This window comes from Macrobrachium nipponense, chromosome 38 (assembly GCF_015104395.2).
Source record: "Macrobrachium nipponense isolate FS-2020 chromosome 38, ASM1510439v2, whole genome shotgun sequence".
Classification (NCBI taxonomy): Eukaryota; Metazoa; Arthropoda; class Malacostraca; order Decapoda; family Palaemonidae; genus Macrobrachium; species Macrobrachium nipponense.
Genome location: NC_061098.1, coordinates 11,557,632 through 11,571,004, shown reverse-complemented (window position 1 = coordinate 11,571,004; position 13,373 = coordinate 11,557,632). Strand labels below are relative to the sequence as shown.

The window sequence follows — 13,373 nt, the reverse complement described above, 5'->3', positions numbered from 1 at the left end:
CACAGTCTACGCAAGCTTGGGTCTAGCTAGAAACATGGTATAGGCCAGCTTGGGTCTAGCTAGAACCACGGTCTAGGCAAGCTTGTGTCTAGCTAGAACCACGGTCTAGGCATGCTTTGGTCGAGCTAGAACCACGGTCCAAGCAAGATGAGTCTAGCTAGTACCGTGCACCCAACAGCTTCAGAGCTTCTTAGTACCGTCTCTCTCGGTGGCCTGGTTCAAGACGAAGACGGAATATCCTTCATTTTGGACAAAAACCTTTTGGGCCCAGGGGGCGCCCGGGATTGAACCAGGGACCTCTCGATCTGCAGTCGAATGCTCTACCACTGAGCTACACCCCCTCTGGATATGTGATCGAATTACGGTAGGAATGAAGTCCATTCTACCATTCAATTCGATCCTTTTTTCACTAAAGCGTCTATTTCACTTTCTAAAGCAACCTTAAGGGTCCAGCTACATCAGATGGAGAGTTATCGATAATAATCCATTACATGATTTTTGCGACACCCTGAAATTTGTGTCATTCTACAGTTTTATATGATTATAATCATATATATATTATATATATATATATATATATAATATATATATATATATATATATATTATATATATTATACATTTATACTTATATGTTTATATATATATATTATATATCTATATATATATATATATATATATATATATATATATATGTTATCATTATACTATATATATTATATATATCTATATATATATATATATATATATATATTATATATATATATATATGTTATATATATATATATCTATATATAGATTATATATAATATGTTATAATTACTTTATATATGGTATATAATTATATTATATAATATATAATAATATATATATAATTATATTATATATATATATGTATATATATATGTAATATATATATTATAATAATTATATTTGTTCCGATACGAATACAAACCATCAGTCCTTTACAATAGGAATGTAACTTGCGGCAGCTGGAACCGGTCGTAAGCTTCGAACAAGGGAGTTCGGTTGTTAACTGCTTGTCCGACAGTCAGCGCACCGCGCGACTGGGAGTTGAAGATTCACTTTGCTTTCGGCCGCGTTGGGTGACAGACTTGTTCTCCACTTCTCTCTGCCCGCCTTTTGTCTTATGCTTTGTTTTCTTCAAACCTTGGTTTGCTTTTGTGAGAATTGTTCTCAATACTGTAAGTACGTGTGCTTGTATTATTACAATTTATTATGGATTCTCATGAGCTGGAGAGTTCCCCACGCCCCCCTATCAGCTGCAGGACTTGCCCTGGTGTGGAGGGCCGTAGGTGTGGGGCCTTCCGCTCCTTTCCTGAGGTAGAGCCTCATGAATTGTGTGCTCGGTTTTGGGGGCACGAATGCTCTCGCGCCGAGCCCTGTGATCTTTTGTGTTTTGTGGTCGGGAGGAGCAGTGGGCGCGCTTTGAGGGGAGGAGAAAGCGACGTAGGGCTGCCAGGGAGTCATCGGAGGGTTCTCCGGCTACCCTGGTCATGAACACGTCGTTTTCCTTCCTCCCTCCTTCTCATCTCCCGCTTATGGCTCCTCCTTCGGGCGTGTGATTTCTCGCTCCTTCTCTTCGCCCAATCCGTGGAGCGTGGAGGAGGGGGCGAGATACCCTGACATCCAATTGTACTCGGGGTCTTTCTGTCGCTGGGGTTGCGGACATGTATCCCCCCCCCCCCCCCCGGCGAGGGGTAACCCCTCCTACTAACCCGACTTTTGCTTCCTCAGGTGCGATTGCCGTGGGTGACGACCTCGGCCAGGTGTGGCACTCGCTGGGTCTCCAGGGGACACCGAGTATTCGGGGGCTGTTGGATCACCTGGCGAGTGGCTCTGCCGCCCCTTATCACCTGGTGTATATGCAGCATATTACTACGGTGACCCCTTCAGCTGCAGTGCAGGCGCCGTTGTCCAGCGCTCCGAGGAGGGCTGTAACACAGCCACCCAGGTTCGCCGCTCTCGCCTCAGCCCCCAACTTCTGGTGCCCCAAGAGCTCGCCCCTGGACCTGCCACCAGTACCCAGGAGGTTGCTGGCCGCTGCCCCGCCTCCTGCTGTACCTGGCATTCCTGCCTTGCCTGCCGTACCTAGTGTACCTGTCTTACCTGGTCTAGCCCCTGCCGACGTTGTTTCTGCCCGTGCTGTTGCTGCCCCAGTCGCAGGTCCATCCGGACAGGTGCAGCCAGGCCGTGTTGCTTCAGCAATTACCCCGGCTCCGTCCTGGATGGAGGACCTGACGGCTGTCCTGAGGAAGCTGACGAAGAAGAAGAGGAAGAGGAAGAAGGTGTCGTCGTCGTCTTCATCGTCTTCTTTGTCGTTGTCTGTTGCCGCCTCTTCCCCTTCGACTTCCAAGGCTTCCCAGCCGAGGAAGAAGAAGGCTGTCTCCTCCCCCCTAAGAAGTCTCCTTCAGGAACTTCTAAGTGCCCGTCTCACTCCGGTGGGACGGGGGGTCTTCCGCTGGTCCTCCCGCTCCTTCGGGAGTGGGTCCCGTCTCTCCTTCCGCAAGGAAGAAGAAGACGGGGACCAGAGGGGTACCAGCTAACACCAGTACCTCCTCACCTGGTGCTAGGGGCTCTGCTGCTACACCAGGTTCCGTCTCGACCTTTCGTTCACGAGAGGTACTGAGTGTACGGTCGCCCGCGGGTGACCGTGCAGCCAAAGTCCAGGCTTCCGAGTTTGCTCGGCGCCAGGACCGAGGCACGGAGCGGAAGACAGGTGAGAGTCGCTCAGGTGACTCCCGCCAGGCCAGCGATTGCTCTTGTAGCAATACGCGGGTCCTCAGGGTTGACGCGACAGTTCCAGACCGGCCACGGGTTGAGACAAGGAAGAGGTCCCCCTCGGTCGCCGTCAACGTGCCGTGAGGACAGGCCCCGCTCCCACCATGATAGCGGACTCTCCAGGTCCTCTGCCGCCGCTCCCATCGGGACCGGGCGGGTAGGGGGACCAGCAGCAGCTCCTCTGATGCTCGGGACCGGAGCCGTTGTTCTCGGTCCAGCCGCTCTCCCCCGGAGAGCTGCGCGACCAGGCCTGCAGCTTGGCGATCGCCTGCAGCCCCCCAAGCACACCGGTTCTGGGCGAGGGGGGAGCGTCAGGTCTTCCTCTCTGATCCCTTCAACTTCCTCGGGTTACGCCGGGAAGAGCGAGGCGATCCGGAGTGACCGTGAATTTTATCAACAAATATTTGGCATGGCAATGGGAAATCCTTTATCACCACTACTCTCAAACTTGTACATGGAATTCTTTGAAAAACGCTACTTACCTAATATCATTTATATTCCTGTAAAGTGGTATCGTTATGTTGATGATATTTTAGCTGTTCTGCCTGTCGGTATTGATGTAAATTATTTACTCTAAATTAAATAACCTGGTACCATCAATTAAGGTTACTCTAGAATTAGAAAAAGACAATTGCCTCCCTTTCTTAGATGTTTTAATACAAAGTGAACCATTTCAATGTAATTTCAATATTTATAGGAAACCAACCAACAACTTAACTTATGTTCATTGCTTCTCAGGCCACCATCTTAACATGAAAATATCAATTTTTTCTTCTAAGTTTTTACAAGCATTGCGTATTGTCAGTCCACAGTATTTGGATCAAGAAATTGAATACATAAGAAAAATAGGGAAAGATTTATGCTATCCTTCACATATATTAGATATTTGTCATAATAAAGCCCACAAAAAGTTTTATAGTGTAAGTAGCATGCAGAAAAAAAATTCTAAGAACATTCTCAGTTTGCTTTATTTTAACGGATTTGAAACCATTAAATCATTGTTAAAAGCTTTTAATGTCAACCTTGTTTTTTCCTATAATAACACTAAAAGGAATGTTAATAAAAAATTCCATGTATGGATTGTCCCTCATTTTATCTTGGATAGTCGAGCAAGGGCCTAGAAGTAAGGCTAAGCCAGCATAAATATTCTGTAATAACTGGGCAAACATCTAATGCAATATTCATTCATTTAAGTGAAAACAACCCCGGAATAAATTGGGTTGGTAGTTCAGTAATTGCAAGGTCAAGAGATGTCTTATCACGAAATCTTTTAGCTTTAATACAACTTACTTTTCATTGTAATTTCAATGTTAGTCGTGGCCTTTTTCATTTAGACCCTTGTATTTGTAACATGTTTAAGAATGACCTCAAAGATATAATTACAGACTTAAATAGAAATTAGTTGCCTTAGAGTTATCTTCGTTGTAATGTATGTCTAACATGTATTGTGAATATGGTTTTGTTTACCAAAGTTCTGAATAGCTGTCACCTATAATCCTTTAATTGTCTTGTCCTTGTATCTGAGATGATTGTCTTAAACTTTTAATTGCACCCATTGTTTATGCTTGTTTGGGAAGGTTATTCATCTTCCAGGTGTTTCGGATTCTAAATACTAATCTCTCTATATGTCAGTTATACGAATCTTCTTGTATTGTCTTTTTCCTCATGTATGTCAGTTCATCTGCTTAGTAAAGGACGTTTAAACGTCGAAAGGTCTCGCGGATACTCCGTCGTTTATTTTCCTTCGTGGCATATATCTTTATGGATTTATCATGTTCCAAACTTTCGTAATTCAGTATACACGCACACAAACACACACACACACACACACACATATATATATATATATATATATATATATATATATATATATATATATATATATATATATATATATATATATATATATATATATATATACATTATAAATACATTATAGCTATGATTATTCATGTACCTCTTGGATATTATTATAAAGGCCTTCCAAGCCAACCCATCACCTTTTTTTTACTCCATGTTAATGCTCTCTTTTTTATTATTAAATTTGAGTTTACCTCTTCTTCCTCATAACAATTCCTAGTCATGTGCTATATATATATATATATATATATATATATATATATATATATATATATATATATATATATATATATATATATATATATATATAATATATGTAGAATGACACAAATTTCAGGGTGTCGCAAAAATCATTTAATGGATTATTATCGATAACTCTCCATCTGATGTAGCTGGACCCTTAAGGTTGCTTTAGAAGTGAAATGACGCTTTGGTGAAAAAAGGATCGAATTGAATGGTAGAATGGACTTCATTCCTGCCGTAATTCGATCACATATCCAGAGGGGGTGTAGCTCAGTGGTAGAGCATTCGACTGCAGATCGAGAGGTCCCTGGTTCAATCCCGGGCGCCCCCTGCGCCCAAAGGTTTTTGTCCAAAATGAAGGATATTCCGTCTTCGTCTTGAACCAGGCCACCGAGAGAGACGTTACTAAGAAGCTCTGAAGCTGTTGGGTGCACGGTACTAGCTAGACTCATCTTGCTTGGACCGTGGTTCTAGCTCGACCAAAGCATGCCTAGACCGTGGTTCTAGCTAGAGTCTAGACCCAAGCTGGCCTATACCATGGTTGTAGCTAGACCAAAGCTTGCGTAGACTGAGTTTCGACCGTGGTTGGGTGGAGAGTGTAAAGATACGTACGTCGATATAAACAAAACGGTAAGATTTCGTATTTCTGGGAGAATCACGTATGTGATTCATGAAGTGTCATCGAATATTCGTAGTGAAACAATTTTACATTAAGCCGTATGCGTGTTTAACCTTGTTCATGAAGTTTATCCCAATAGTATTCATAGTGAAGCATTTTCACATTATCTTATCTTTGTTTAACATCGTAAAAGTTGCCAAAAGTTTATTTACCACACGTATTTTTCAAGTAAGTGACGTCATAGATTACGGAATTTCCCTTCCAGTGATGATAATCGTTCGTTACACACGTTATCATACGAGCACAGTCGTTATGACCGTTTAAACATGAAACGTACATCATTACCCAAGCTTAAAAGAAAGTTTATTTGTACTGATAAAATATACATTTATTTTGTAGATCCTGAAAAGTTCCAGTTTATGAGGGACACTGACAGATCACATTATGTATTTTCTTTCGACGCTTTTATTGTAATATTTTGAACTCGGTTCCAACATCAACAGGCATCTGTCATCACCAGATGTGAGCTGTCAGTTACGACCATGCCGAGTTGCCAGCTAGCATTTTGTCGTCCCTTTTTTCCGTAGCTACCATCCCCGTCAGTGTGCCTCACCTGTTCCGCTGTAGTCATTACTAAAGGGTGTTTGTAGCGTACATCCGGCCTCTAGCTGTGACCTCTTTCGTTCCGTTTACTGTACCCCCGTTCATATTCTCTTCCTTCCATCTGACTTTATACTACTCTAGGTGTTATGCTCAAATTACTTTGTAGTTTCACTCTCGTACCATAGTTTATTTTTATGTCGAGCCTGTTCCTGTTGGTTGAGGGACTGGGGAGAGAGAGAGAGAGAGAGAGAGAGAAATGGGGGTCGGAGGGGGGTTGGGGGGAGCTACTTTGCCTGCTGGCTTAAGAAATCGCCCACGACAGGTTTCTTTTCCCCTCCCACGCGTAAATAATAATGCCGGGTAAGACCTCTGTGGCATGTTGTTGATTGTAACAAACGTGTCCGCCTCTCTCTCTCTCTCTCTCTCTCTCTCTCTCTCTCGAGCCTTTCTTAACCCAAGGGTTTCATTCTTGCGTTTCTTTTCCAAACATGCGAACATCAAGACTTTTTTTTTTTTTTTTTTTCCTCTGTCCGTCCGCACTACTACTGTCCGCCCTCAGATCCACAAAACTACTGAGGCTAGAGGGCTGCAAATCGGTACGTTGATCACCCACCCTTCGCTCATCAAACATACCAAATTGCAGCCCTCTAGCCTCAGGAGTTTTTATTTTATTTTCGAGATTAAAGTTACACGTGATCGCACACCAAGGCAAGGCTATAGGACAGGCCACCACCGGGCCGTGAGTGAAAATTTCACGGGCGGCGGTGGTATAGCATTAAGCGCTGTGTATAGAAAACTCGTTTGCGCATTTTTTTGGTTTTTCTTCCAGCAGCGTCCTTGCCTGTGTGTGTGTGTGTTATTGAAACAAGTTTTGGCTTCCTAGGGTGAGGTAGAGATGTTTTAAAAAACTTCTTTGGTAATGTTATTAAAAACGGTCCAGTAGCTTGTTAAACATGTACCGTTCTCGTTTTTGTCAACATCAAGTTAGAGACCCCTGCAGAGTAGTGGAGAAAGCCTATTTTCCCACCATTTTGAATCAAGAGAGTTGATATTGTACAAAATGCTTTTGCTTTTAAACGGAGAAGTTGCTCGGAAACAAACAGTTATTCAATAATGAAATTAATTTTTGCTGACACTTAAAATAGACTTGCTACTGTTTACACAAAAATAAATCTATTTCAAATTGAAATTTGTTTACATTGATCGTTTTACTGGTCTTCTGTGTTGAGGTAGATATATATTTTCACTTACTCGGGGAGCAAGCCTACAAACTACCTTGTTGTTGTTGGTGGGGAGGGGGGGGGAAGGAAAGGTCTATTGAAAAGCATAAAAAAGGTCGGAAAAAGGTGTTTTGCGTAGAGTTCAAGATACAGGAATTTTAGGATAGGATGTTTATGATTTATTCATTAGAATGTAAATATAAAAAGTAAATAACGTGCATGTTAAACAGTTCATAGAAATTATTTCTGATAAAATATAGCGTATTTATTTTCATCTTCGTAGGTGAAACAAGCGTTATTTGACCGTGGATTTTAGCACGCTCCCCAAGTAAGCTGGAGGTCGGAACACGCCATGTTTTATATATAGAGTAATAATGTCAGTCCACTATGTTTAGGAGAAAATAGGATCTGCCTTAAATGCACGTCCCAGAGAATTAGATTGTATCCCAGCTTTTAAGGATCCGCTTACCGTCAGTCGTGCTCTCTCTCTCTCTCTCTCTCTCTCTCTCTCTCTCTCTCTCTCTCTCTCTCTCTACAAATATTCAGGGAAAATATCCTTAGGGACAGGAGTTCACTTAATCATCTTAATGCTGCTCTCAGTGGGTGGTATGGAGACGGGTGATTCTCTCTCTCTCTCTCTCTCTCTCTCTCTCTCTCTCTCTCTCTCTCTCTCTCTCTCTCTCTCTCTATTTATTCCTTTTTGTTCATAGTTCCTTTTGGACCTTGCTTCCATTGGATTTTTTATTTATGCACTTGTTTAAATTTTGTTTTTTTGGCTAATGTAAATTTGTGAAAAATTTTTCTATTATTTTCTATTATTATTAATTTGCAGTTTCTGCACGAATATTGATACTATAATATATATATATATTTTCTTTTACTTTCAGCTCTGTACGAAGCATCTGGGTTGGTGAGTGTTAATTATTTTCTTTGTTGTTCTATGTGTTGTGGAGCCGGGGCTCAGTTTATGGTACAAGTAGGAAACATTTTTTGTTTCTGAAATTTAATTCGGGTCTGGTTTTTAGCGGAAACAAAATTTTTCGGACATTTAATTCATGCCTAGGTTTTAGTGGAATTTTTTTTTTCGGACATTTAATTCGTGTCAGGTTTTTAGCGGGAAACTTCGTGTCAGGTTTTTAGCGGGAAACTTCGTGTCAGGTTTTTCGCGGGAAACTTCGTGTCAGGTTTTTAGCGGGAAACTTCGTGTCAGGTTTTTAGGCGGGGAAACTTCGTTAAATCAGCGGGAAACTGTCAGTTTTTAGCGGGAAACTGTTCGTAATGGTTCTCGGCGACACTTAGCTTGTTTTGAGTTTTGTTTTTTGTTATTGTGCTTTTGTCGTTACGAGTTTTTGATCAATGTGAAATGAATTTCCATTGCGGTATTAAACATAGATTTACGTAATAAGGACTATGGGCCAATTCATGATGCCATCTCGGTGTCATGTCGTTCAAGAAACTGTAAATTTTTTGTCTTTATTTTATTTAATAGAAATATACATGCTTTAGCCAATGTGAAATGAATTTACATTGCGGTATTAAACATGGATTTACGTTACAGGGGCTCTGGTGAAATTCATTATACCGTTTCGGTGTCATTGTATTCAAGAAACTGAAAATTTTGCTTAATTATATTATATATATATATATATATATATATATATATATATATATATATATATATATGTAATGAGGATATTTCCTCATTATTCATTTGGTAAACGTGTAACTCGAGCGTCAGGCAAAACAAACAAACCTCTCTCTATTCCAAGTAACTAGCGGCTCGCGACCTTCTCTCTCTCTCTCTCTCTCTCTCTCTCTCCACTCTAACAGGTAACCAAAATGAGAGAGTTGCATTATAAAAGATACATTTATTAACAATGAATAAATAATGAATCAATCAAGTCTTACAGTCTAACTTAATTCAATTAAAACCCAACAGTAAAATGTCCAAATAGTAATGGTCACCAAATGTCTATTTCCCCATCGGGCACCCTCTCGGTCACCCCCCATCATGGTTCTGCTAGAACCGTCTGTTTCAAAGACATAGAAACACCCCATAAGTACACACACAAGTTTAACAATCAGAGATTAAAGATTGGATATCCTTATAAAAATGTCAAATAGATAACAAGCCACTCTTTGGCTAAAACAGTTCAAAACTCACCCAAGCAGCCGGAATATTTAAAGCACTATATATAAAGAGACTCCCGGTGAGCACCGCGGCATCCTGTCTTTCTCTCAAAGACGCATCTATGCCAAATCCCCCATAGACTTGTGTATCATACATTATCAATAGAAGAGGCGCACACGCACATACGAACGCACCCTTTGTTAGCGCCTCATAATTACTGGCTGCAACCAGTTTTCCCAAAGGCACTTTGAGAAGAGTTCATAAACTGTCGTACATTGACTTGTCTTTCTATGCAGTTTTATGTCACGCCACCTACAAAAACCCATTGATCAGCTTTCCTCGGGTCGTTGCTTCTCCACATTCCAATAGGTCACAGCGAACATATTGGCAATAATATCATTAATGAAAACCCTATGCCTACACACACACATATATATATATATATATATATATATATATATATATATATATATATATATATATATATAATCAGTATTCCCTTGTTGAAGCCCCAAATCCACGCTCTCTCTCGGGCTCTCTCTCTCTCTCTCTCTCTATCTCTCCTCTCTTCTCCCTCTCTCTCTCTCCTCGAAAATTCTGTAGGATTTTATCTCCTTCTCTCTGAAGACGCGTGCCTCGAATACTATAGCTATACACACATTATGACTGGGGCATACTCCGTAATGTTGGTATTCTTTTGTCACGTCACTTTCACCTCCTCGTCCTCCTCGTCTCCCGGGTAAGCACACCTTCGAAGGGATCTATGGGGCGGGGGTGGGGGAGAGGGCAGAAGACAAAAGAGAACTCTTGACGAATGACAGTGGCCCCGTCTCGCGGAATTTTAAAAACGAGGATGCTAAAGGATTTTTTTTTTTTTTTTTTTTTTTTAAGGACTTGCTGCACTAATTGGTGCGAGGCATCACCGGGTGGCTGCGTGGTATTGTGCATTATATATATATATTACTATATATATATGTATATTAATTATATAATTATTAAAAATTTTATTATAATTATAAATATATTACAAAATAATATATATATTATATATATTATATATATATATATAGCATTATATAGTATATACACATATACAGAATATATATATATATATATATTATATATATACTATATATACATAAAATATATATATACAATATAACAGAATATTATATATATATATATCAAATAGATATATAATATATATATATATATAATTATATATATAGATATAATATATAATTTTATATATATTTGATAATATAATATATAAAAAATAAATTAATATAATAAAATTTTAATAATAAGTAATTTAATTAATTAATAAAATTATAATAATAAGTATTAAAAAATAAATAATAAATAATAATTAATAATAAATAAAAAATAAATATAAAAATTACATTAATAATAAATTAATATATATATAAAATAATATATTAATAAAAATATTTAATTAAAATTAATTAATATAATATAAACTTTATATTTATTATAAATACTAAAAATAATAATATAATTATAAATTTATTATATATACTATATTAAAAAAAGTTAATATAAAATTAAAATATATAAAAGTATTAATAATTTATGATTTATAATATATATAGATAGTACTATATATATATACTATATAATATATAGTATAGTAATATAATAATATCTAATATTATATATATATATATATATACACATAATACAGAATAATATATATATATTATAATATTATATATAATATTAATATGATAATAGTTATAGAGGTATATATATAGGTATAAGCATGATAATTAAAGTTTCGTTACTTGTACATGGATGACTTTATTCTCTCTCTCTCTCTCTCTCTCTCTCTCTCTCTCTCTCTCTCTCTCTCTCTCTCTCTCGCTCTCTCTCTCTCTCTCTCTCTCTCTCTCTCCTCTCTCTGAGTCTATTCAGTTTGGCCAGGTCTTCTACTAAATCCTCGCTGCCTGTTGTCGTGTCTTAAAAATCTGTTGTGAGTGTTTTCCCGTCTTTTTTTTTTTTCTGAGTAGATTTTAGGACGCAGAGGACCGGGAAGAAGAAAAAAATAAATGGGCATTTTTAAAGGCTTCAGCTGTTGTTGGTGTTGAAATCATGGAATCTGCTGTGTCGGTTCGGGGTTATATACCGTGTATCGTGGTTTGTGTTTTTATATACATACATACATACATAGGCTACATATACATACATACATAACATACATACATACATACAACATACTAACATAATACATACATAATCATACATACATACATACATACATAATAATAAATACATATATATATAACATATATATATATATTATATATTATTTATTTATATATATCTAATATATATTATATATATATAATATAATATATATTATAATAATAAATTTTATCTTGTAGATATATTTCTATATTGTATATATATGTGTGTATATACGTATGTATAACTGAATCACGAAAGTTTGGAACGTGATAAATCCATAAATAAAGGTATAGACCACGAAGGAAAAATAAACAGCGACGTTTTTGCAAGATCTGTCGACTCAACGTCCTTTACTCAGCAGATAAACTGACTTAAGAGGAATTGACAGTACAGGAAAGGTCGTATAACTGACAGATGGGGATTATAAGGAGATTAGTACTTAGAATCCGGCACACCTGGAGAATGGGTATATAACCTTTCTAAACAAGCATAAACATGGGTACAATTTAAAAAAAACAAAAATATTAAGTCAATCTGCCCTGTGTCTGATTGGTTGGTTTAATAAAGTTTAGGTGTAACACCAAGCACTGGGGTAGCAAAGGCCATTCAGCACTCACTGTATAACTTTATGAAATTATAAGACGTGTTATATCAAATAAAGCAGGTTGTTTCTTTGAGATAATTTACTATATTTTGAAGTGGGGCATTTTCTCCCAATAGTTCTTCAAGTGGTATATTATATATGTTGTTGGATCTTCGTTTTCTTTCGAATTTATAGCATTCAGTTAGCAGATGACGGATTGTGACCAGAGTACGACAATGGTCACAGTAAGGCGCCTGTCTTTCCTCGCCTTGCAACATCAAGTATTTGTGTGTAAAGTATGTATGTCCTATTTTTAATCTTGTTTATAATATGACATCTTCCCTTCTTTGACATTGTTGTCTATTCCAAGGTTTTACAGATGATTTAATATGCTTTAATTTATTATTTAATTCTAGCCATTCTTTTTCCCATTTTGATTGACAGTATTCATTTATTGTTGTTTTAATGTCATTGTAAGGTATTTGTATTTTTTTGATAGACTCCTTTTTTACTGCCTTTTTGGCTTCTTTATCCACCTCTTCATTACCCTTTATGCCCACATGGGAAGGCACCCAACAGTTTTATATTTGTAGATTTCCGTTTTGCTATTATATCTATCCATTCCATTATTTCTTCAATTACGGGATGAGAAACTGTGTATTGTTTTAGCGCTTCTAAAGCACTGTAAGAATCTGTGTATATTACAAAGGCATCGTTTGCCTTTCCCACCATAAAGGTATGTTTTATAGCCTCTAATATAGCATTTATCTCTGCAGTGAATATCGAGCATATTTTTGGAATTTTTTTCCTTATTTTCATATTTTTCGTTATTACAGCATAGCCTACACCCTCCTTCGACTTGGAACCATCTGTATAAATACTAATGTCACGTTTATGTTTTTCCTGTTGTGACAGAAATTCACTCCTTAATTGTGCATCTGTTACCTTCTTATTAAATGATCTATCACAGATTTCTATTTTACCATGTCTCCACGGAGGTATTTTAGGAGTGGTTATTTTTTATATGCAACTTATTCCTAATTTTAGATGTTTTATATCAGGTTTTAATCTATTCTCCAATGGTTTAGAGGCTCTTGGTTTATTG

The 13,373-nt window shown here is 37.8% G+C and overlaps 2 non-coding genes across 2 annotated transcripts; one reads left to right on the top strand and one right to left on the bottom strand.

Annotated features, from left to right (window-relative positions):
* Positions 1–269: 269 nt before the first annotated feature.
* Trnac-gca (transfer RNA cysteine (anticodon GCA)) lies at positions 270–341 on the bottom strand. Its single transcript has one exon. It is a non-coding gene; the product is annotated as a tRNA-Cys (tRNA).
* Positions 342–5,163: 4,822 nt separating this feature from the next.
* Positions 5,164–5,235, top strand: Trnac-gca (transfer RNA cysteine (anticodon GCA)). The gene has a single exon. It is a non-coding gene; the product is annotated as a tRNA-Cys (tRNA).
* Positions 5,236–13,373: the final 8,138 nt, after the last annotated feature.